Source organism: Pteronotus mesoamericanus, unplaced genomic scaffold, assembly GCF_021234165.1.
Source record: "Pteronotus mesoamericanus isolate MK-2021 breed Mesoamerican mustached bat unplaced genomic scaffold, CSHL_Meso_final contig_20, whole genome shotgun sequence".
In the NCBI taxonomy this organism is placed as follows: Eukaryota; Metazoa; Chordata; class Mammalia; order Chiroptera; family Mormoopidae; genus Pteronotus; species Pteronotus mesoamericanus.
In genome coordinates this window covers 78,388,651-78,395,806 of record NW_026555085.1, presented here as the reverse complement: position 1 = coordinate 78,395,806, position 7,156 = coordinate 78,388,651, and the positions used below count along the sequence as shown (strand labels likewise).

Genomic DNA, 7,156 nt, shown 5'->3' with positions numbered 1-7,156 from the left:
GTTGAAATTTAACATCATGAAGGTTTATTTCTTACTCTTACAGTGGCCCCAGACAGGAGTTGATGGTTGAGCAGTTCTTTTCTAAGCGATGACTTGGGCACCTTGTTCATTTTTCCAATATAGTCATGCACCGAATGACAATATTTCAGTCAATGATGGTCCATATATATACAACAGTGGTTCCATAAGATTATAATGGAGCAGAAAAACTCCTATTGCCTAGTGATGTCATAGCTGTGGTAATGTCATAGTGCAACACATCAGTGTTTTGTGCCCTCTCAGTCTATTCATACATAGCAACGCTTTCAGCTAAAAATGCCTGAGGGCACTCACCTGGGCTGGCGCTTCCCCCAGACATCTCCTGTTTCAAAGCCAGTATTATTATTGGACTGACTCTTGTGGCTCTTATTATGATTGCAAGTTGCCCTTCCACCATAACCATTAGGAAACTTTGAAGAAAAATAAAGAGGTTATTACTTACAGGCCCTGGAGAGTGCAAGGCATGGTCAAGGGCACACAAGTAGGTCCTGTGGAGAATGACAGAGAGAGAAGAGACACAGAGAGAGGGAGGGAGGTCTTGTCATGAATTTGCATGTGTGTGGGCCTGAGGTTCTGCTTTTATTGGGGTTGAGGACGGGGTGTAGGCTTTCATGATTGCATTCTTTATTGGTAAATTTAAAATGAAAGAGTGGGAATTCAAAGCACAGGAAGGAAAAAAAAGTAATCCAAATTTTTCTGTTATCTAAACCAACCAAGATCTCTTAAAAAAATGAGCAAGGGGGGAGGCTGCCTGGCTCTTTATCTAGCCATGTGGCTGGCAACACATTTTTTCATTCACAGTGGCTTTCCTGAATGAAACCAGATGATTCTGTGAAATGGATGCCAGCCTAGAAATGGATGCCTAGGCAGTCAAAGCTTAAGTCAGGCATTCACGTTATGACAAGGAAAGCCAGCTGTCAGAGCTTACACTACAATTACTCAGGTGTTTGTGGTGATGCGAGTGTAAAAAACCTATTGCACTGCCAGTTGAATAAAGGTATAGCATGTAAATAACAGTATTGTATCAGTGGAAAACTGTAAAGGTGGGAAGCTGTAACCCACCCCACTATTCCTTTGACATTAAGTGCTGACTCTAATATGCAGCTTGTACATGAACAGCATCTTTGTATAAGAATCCTAGGAACTAACTTTTAAAGATACAGATCCTGACCTTCAGACATCCCAGCTCCAGGAGATGTGCTGACCTTCGAGCCAGCAAATGGAGCCAGGGTGACGTGGAGTCAGGATGATATGAATCCAGGACAACTAAACCAGGATGGCACACCAGACCATCACTTGCCTTATCAGGATGGACTGTGCTCATTTGCAGGTAGAGAATTTTTCAACCCTCTCCCTTGATCTCTTTGTTCTGTTCCCCTCTCCCTCCTTATAAAAACCTCTGCTTCTGTTGAGATGTGGAGTTAGGCTTTGCTCTAACCCCGATCTTCTCAAGGAATGGGTTTTAGAGGCATGAGTTCCCCCATCTTCCCAGTGGCTGGCACCTGAAAATAAGCCACTTTCCTTTACATCAGCCCCTGCCTCTGAGTATTGGCTTCTGTAGTGGCAGGCAGCTGGACCTGCTGTTGGTTCCAGTAGGAAGCTTTAACACCGAGGTTTGTGTAAGGGCACTCTATGAGGTTTGCACAACAACAAATTCACTTAGTGACGCATTTCTAAGAACATATTCCCAGGTTTAGCAGCACAGGACTGCAGTGTCATCTTCAACACATAGTTCCTGGGATCTCCTTTGAGGGGTTCTATAAGCCAGCTATCTGAAAGTGGAAAATGGTATGAAAAATGAAAACTGGGAAGAATTTATGGCCACTCATAAGAGTATATATATTGTTTCCACTCTTATTCTATAGCCATGTCAAACAACAAGTGAGGCTGAGAAATGTTTTGTTGTGTGCCAGAAAGGAAAAGAAAGGAAAAGTCTACATACTAATAGAGGAATAAAGAAAGATTTTACAGAAGCATTAATTCTTCTACTAACTTTTCGAAGTCATCATCCAATTTCCAGGTGGACAATGCATTGTAAAGAGCATTCCTGGGTGAAGGAATAGCTGTGTAAATACAAAGGAACACGGAATTACCCAGGGTATTAGTGGAAGAGTGGGTTGTACAATGTGGCTGGAGTGCAGGATCCAGGAGAAATCGGGCATGAAACTGGAAGACCATGGACCAGATCGTTTAGTTCATTGCTACAAAATTTACTGAATATATTTTATTATATGCCTGTAGGAGTTGAAATTAGGAAAAACATAAAGAACAAGCCTCACCCTCAAAGAGTTTCCAGTTCAGTGACGATCACAAAAAAGAGACACTTGTTTAAGAAATAAGATAGACTACCGGCAGGCTAAAGAGAAGAATTATTAGAGCTTTGTGTCTGATTGGGTGGGAGGTGGGAGGAAAGATCACAGTAATAGACTGATGGTAAAAAAGAAGAAATATAAAACGGACTCCCGACTTCTCATTTGGAGAATGGGTAACTAGGAAAGAGAGTGTAAGAACAGATATATGTTAGAAGATGGGTAGAATTAATTAATTAAATTAATTTTAAACTTTTTGAGCTCCAGGAAGTTATGGGACATTCATATCAGGTTTAGCAAGTCTTACAATTCACACATATAGATGTGATTAAAATTCTGTTCTTCTCGCTTTGAAAGCACATATACTAAAACTGAAAGACACATAGATTAGCATCAGCTCTGTGCAAAGATGACATGCAAATTCATGAAGTGTTCCATATTTTAAAAAATAATTTGTTCAGTCTCAGCTGTCTAGAATTGCTTCTGTCTTTTTGCTCTATTTGCAACATCTTTTACTTCAACTTTTGCCCAGTTGGTCAATAAACAATTTTTAATGAATAAAAGAAATACAACTATCCCATAAAACCTCAGGTAATTCTCACTTTATTAAACAAAATATTTAAAAAAGAAAAAGAAAAACAAAAACTTCTTTACTTCTTCCTTACTTCTTGTCCATTATAGATTTCTGTCTAATCACAAGAATGAAACTGCTTTTGCTACTGTATGTCATGAATAATTTTCTAAATAACAAAACTAGTAGACTTGTTTGACTCAGCCTACCAGGTAGTTTGTTTGGGGAATGTGACATCGTTTGACCATCTACCTTTAATTAACACTATCTGCTATTTTGAGGGTGATGACAATGCTCCCTTCTGGTATTCTCACTAACTAATCCTTCTCATTTTCCTCGAATGACTCCTCTCCCTCTTCCCACTTTCATAGTTGATTCCCTTTTAGTCTTCCAGAGAGAAACCTCCCCTATATCTCTGTCCTTAACAATCAGCTTCATCAAGGCTCTCACTCAAATGCCTCCATAGAACAGGGAGGTAGTCCAAATGAATGGGAAATATTTTCCCATGCATATTCCAAGTGAAGAGTTGGATTTATGACCAAAAGGAGCAGCTGCTCCTCAGTTCCCACTGATATCTGCCATATGAAAATGCTAGGCACTAGGCCCAAACCACTTGATTTATTAAGAAAAGCTCATTTTTTTTATATATGATATTAATTAAATGGTAGCCAATTTATATGTCAAAGTCTGTTTAAGAAGAAAAACAACAATCCATTTCTCCAATTTTTTAGTTTTTAGTCTCTGACATAAACTAATGATTCTTCAATTAATATCTACTGTCTTGACCTCTGTCCTTAGGTATAGTATCAGAGCTCTAGCTGTAAACTGAACACTTTTACTTTGTTATCACACAGGCGTTTCATAGTCAACACTGAGATGTGTGAAATGTTCAGGTCCAATTTCTATTCTCTTTCTGAAATATGCTTTAGGACATATTTTAAATCTTTTATATCTATCTTCTTTATTTGGGTGTCAATGATAAGGTCTAAAGGTAATACTTAAGCAAAAATCCAAATCTTTGAATAACTTATATGCAATAGTCATTTGAATGTGTTAGACAATCTATACATAGCAAGAATAATAGTTATATTAGGTATAATAAGAACAATAGTAGGCAGTATGCACTATTTCTATTACTGTATTAGAAAATGTGTTAAGAATTCTATGTGAATTAACTTAAAGAACCCTCAAAACAACTGCAGGATGAAAGTACTTCTATTATCTCCACTTTATAAAAGAGGAAACATATACTCTGATAACTTCCCAGGGTAATCTTAGCAGGAAATGGACAGATTCCAGATCCAAATCCAGACTGGATTGACCCAAGAGCCTTGTTGGATCTGTGTGCTCTGCTGTCAGCCCCACCTGTACAAAACTTGTAATGGTTGAAGCTGAGGTTCAGAATGTTTTGAACAATTCTGATGAGACAGCTATCATAAATAATCGATTCTCTTTCCAGAATGGTGCTGTGAAATCATGACCTTTGCCCAAGGCAGATTGGTTACTCTCCATTGGTGGGGACACCAGCAATTATGGTATGTCCAGCATCACTCTCTCCTTCTTCAAGTTACGAAACCTCTTCTTCTTTCCCAAAGACTGCCTTCCTTCTAGTCTGGAGCGTGTGGTTGGGTGGGCAATCAAAGTGCCACACCTACCTCATGCTGCTATAAGACCGGGGATATGTGTCAGTATGTCAGGGCTGAAATGACACATTATCAAAGATTGGCTGGCTCAAACAATAGAAATTTATGTTCTCACAGTTCCAAAGGTCAAAAGTCCAAAATGAAAGATTTGGCAGTCTTGGTTTCTTCTGAGGCCTCACTGCTTGACTTGTAGATGGCCATTGACTCCTGCCGTCTTCACATGATCTTCACCTCTGTACATGTCTGTGTCTAGATAGCCTCTTCTTATAAGGACATCAGTCACATTGGATTAGTGCCTCTTTGATGACCTCATTTTAACTTAATTACCACCTTTAAAAGCCTACCTCAAGATATACAGTCACATTCTGAGGTACTAGGGATTAAAATTTTAACAAATAAAATTGGAGAAATATTACTTGGTCCAAAACAGGCTGAAAAGAAAGCTGGCCGATTTCTGATTGATACTGTATATACTTATCCCTTGCCCCTAAATAGAGATGCTGTTCCCATTTGGGGATATTTTTCAAGCAAGGTTAAACCATGTCTTCTTGAGGATTGATAAAAATGTGGGAAAATGAAGGTCACAACCTAGTCTCTAAGATTCCTAGCTCCAAGTTTAATATAGGGGCAAAGATTGCCTATAAATTACAAAGGTTTTCTCCACAGCCACGTGGAGAAAAGCTGTCGAGGATCAACATGAGGAAAACAGACATGAGGAATGGAGAGAAGGAGTGAGGTTTCTGATGATATTATTTGACCTCAGATATCCAGCATGCCTAAACCTAGGGAATCCCTGTAGTTTTTACTTGAGGGCATATATTTTTGCTTTATTAAACTAGTTTGAATTAGAATTCTGTCACTTCCAATCGAAAGAGGCATAAGAAATGTACCAGGGAAAAATAAGTACCTTTGGCAGAATAGATTAGGTAGGCTGACTAATGTTATCTTGGCATAACTATGAATCAGTCAAAGTTTACCAAACATTGTTAATAATCAATGTCCCTATTGAACAATTCTATATGTGTTGCTTATAGTGTGTTTGCAAATCAGGTAATCATTACCCTGCATTTCCCTACATGGAACTTCCTGATGAGGGAGGGACAATGGCAAATCCTTACCAATAACGTGAGGACAACTTAAAGTTTTCAAACAATTCTTTTTACATACTCGTTTTAATATATAAGACTAAAAAAGAGAGAAACTGATCAACCTCTCTTGTAATATAAATGCAAAATAAGCAAGCTGTCATTTTTCAGCTATGAAATTTGGGAAAATGTACAATGATTCTAGTGCTGATCCTGAAATATTTTCTAGCCCTCTTCCTTATTGGTCTATGGTAGGTGTACGCTAAATTGGCATTTCCTGGGCAACTTGTGATTGGGTGAAACCATTATGCTAGTCAATGGGGTGGTGAATATAAGTGATATTTTTCACTTCTAGAACAGAATATGTAATTACTGATGTAAAACCCTCCAGAGAGAGGATGACACAGTACAGACTGCCTATCCAGCCTGCAAAAGATATGTAGTTTGAGCAAATATAAACCCAAATTGTTGTAACTAACTGAGAATGACATAGCCTATTCTGACTGAAATAAAATGTAAAAAGAGTAACAGTCTATTTTGACAAGGTGAATTAAAACCACACACTTTGTACATTGTTAATGGCAGGTAAACTAGGGAAAGCTTTTTGAGTATACTTTTGCAGGATATCCTAAGAGATCATTTAATTATTCATTTTTCTCCTGGTAATATATCCTAATATCTACATGAAAAAGAAAAAGTAAGTGATAACAACGGTTTTATTTTCTAGGAAGTTCAGAACAAAATTTGTTTTGATAAAAGTCCCAGTGTATTGTAAGAGTATCCGTTCTGAGCTCAGGCCATGTGTTAGTCAGGGTTCTCCAGAAAAAAAAAAAAATCAATAGGACATACATATAGAATGAGATTTATTTAGAAATGTATTATGAGATTTATTATAGGAATTGGCTCATGTGATTACGGAGGCCAAGAAGTTCCCCAATCTGTGATCTGCAAGCTGGAGAACCAAGAAAGATGGTGGTGTAATGCAGTCCAAATTTAAAGGCCTGAAGACCTTGGGATCAATGGCATAAGTCTAGTTCTGAGTCCAAAAGCTTGAGAACCCAGAGGGCTGATGTCAGAGGGCAGGAGAAGATGGATGACTCAGCTCAAGAAGAGAGAGCAAATTCGCCCTACCTCTACCTCTTTGTTCTATTTAGGTGTTCACTGATTAGAAGATGTCTACCCATATTAATGAGTGTGATTTTCTTTGCTCAGTCTACTGATTCAAAAGTTCACCTCTTCTGGAGACACCCTCACAGACCTACTCAGAAATAATACTTTACCAGCTATCAGGGCAGTAATCAAGTTGGCACATAAAAATCTTCCTCTTGTGAGTTAATTTTTCAAAGAAATTAAAGTCCATACTTATTCTCCTACAATTACTGCTGAGTTCTGGCAAAAGCATCTTACTCAGACACTAGGATGTTTTGAGCTTCTTAGCAGCCATGGCCTGAGACTTTTTTATTGCTGTAATGCATGTGATCACTCATTCACATTGTTAAGTCTGAAGAG

General features: G+C 38.3%; 1 non-coding gene across 1 annotated transcript; it reads left to right on the top strand.

The window, feature by feature from the left end:
* Positions 1-2,686: 2,686 nt before the first annotated feature.
* LOC129068001 (U6 spliceosomal RNA) lies at positions 2,687-2,792 on the top strand. The gene has a single exon (XR_008528822.1). It is a non-coding gene; the product is annotated as a U6 spliceosomal RNA (small nuclear RNA).
* Positions 2,793-7,156: the final 4,364 nt, after the last annotated feature.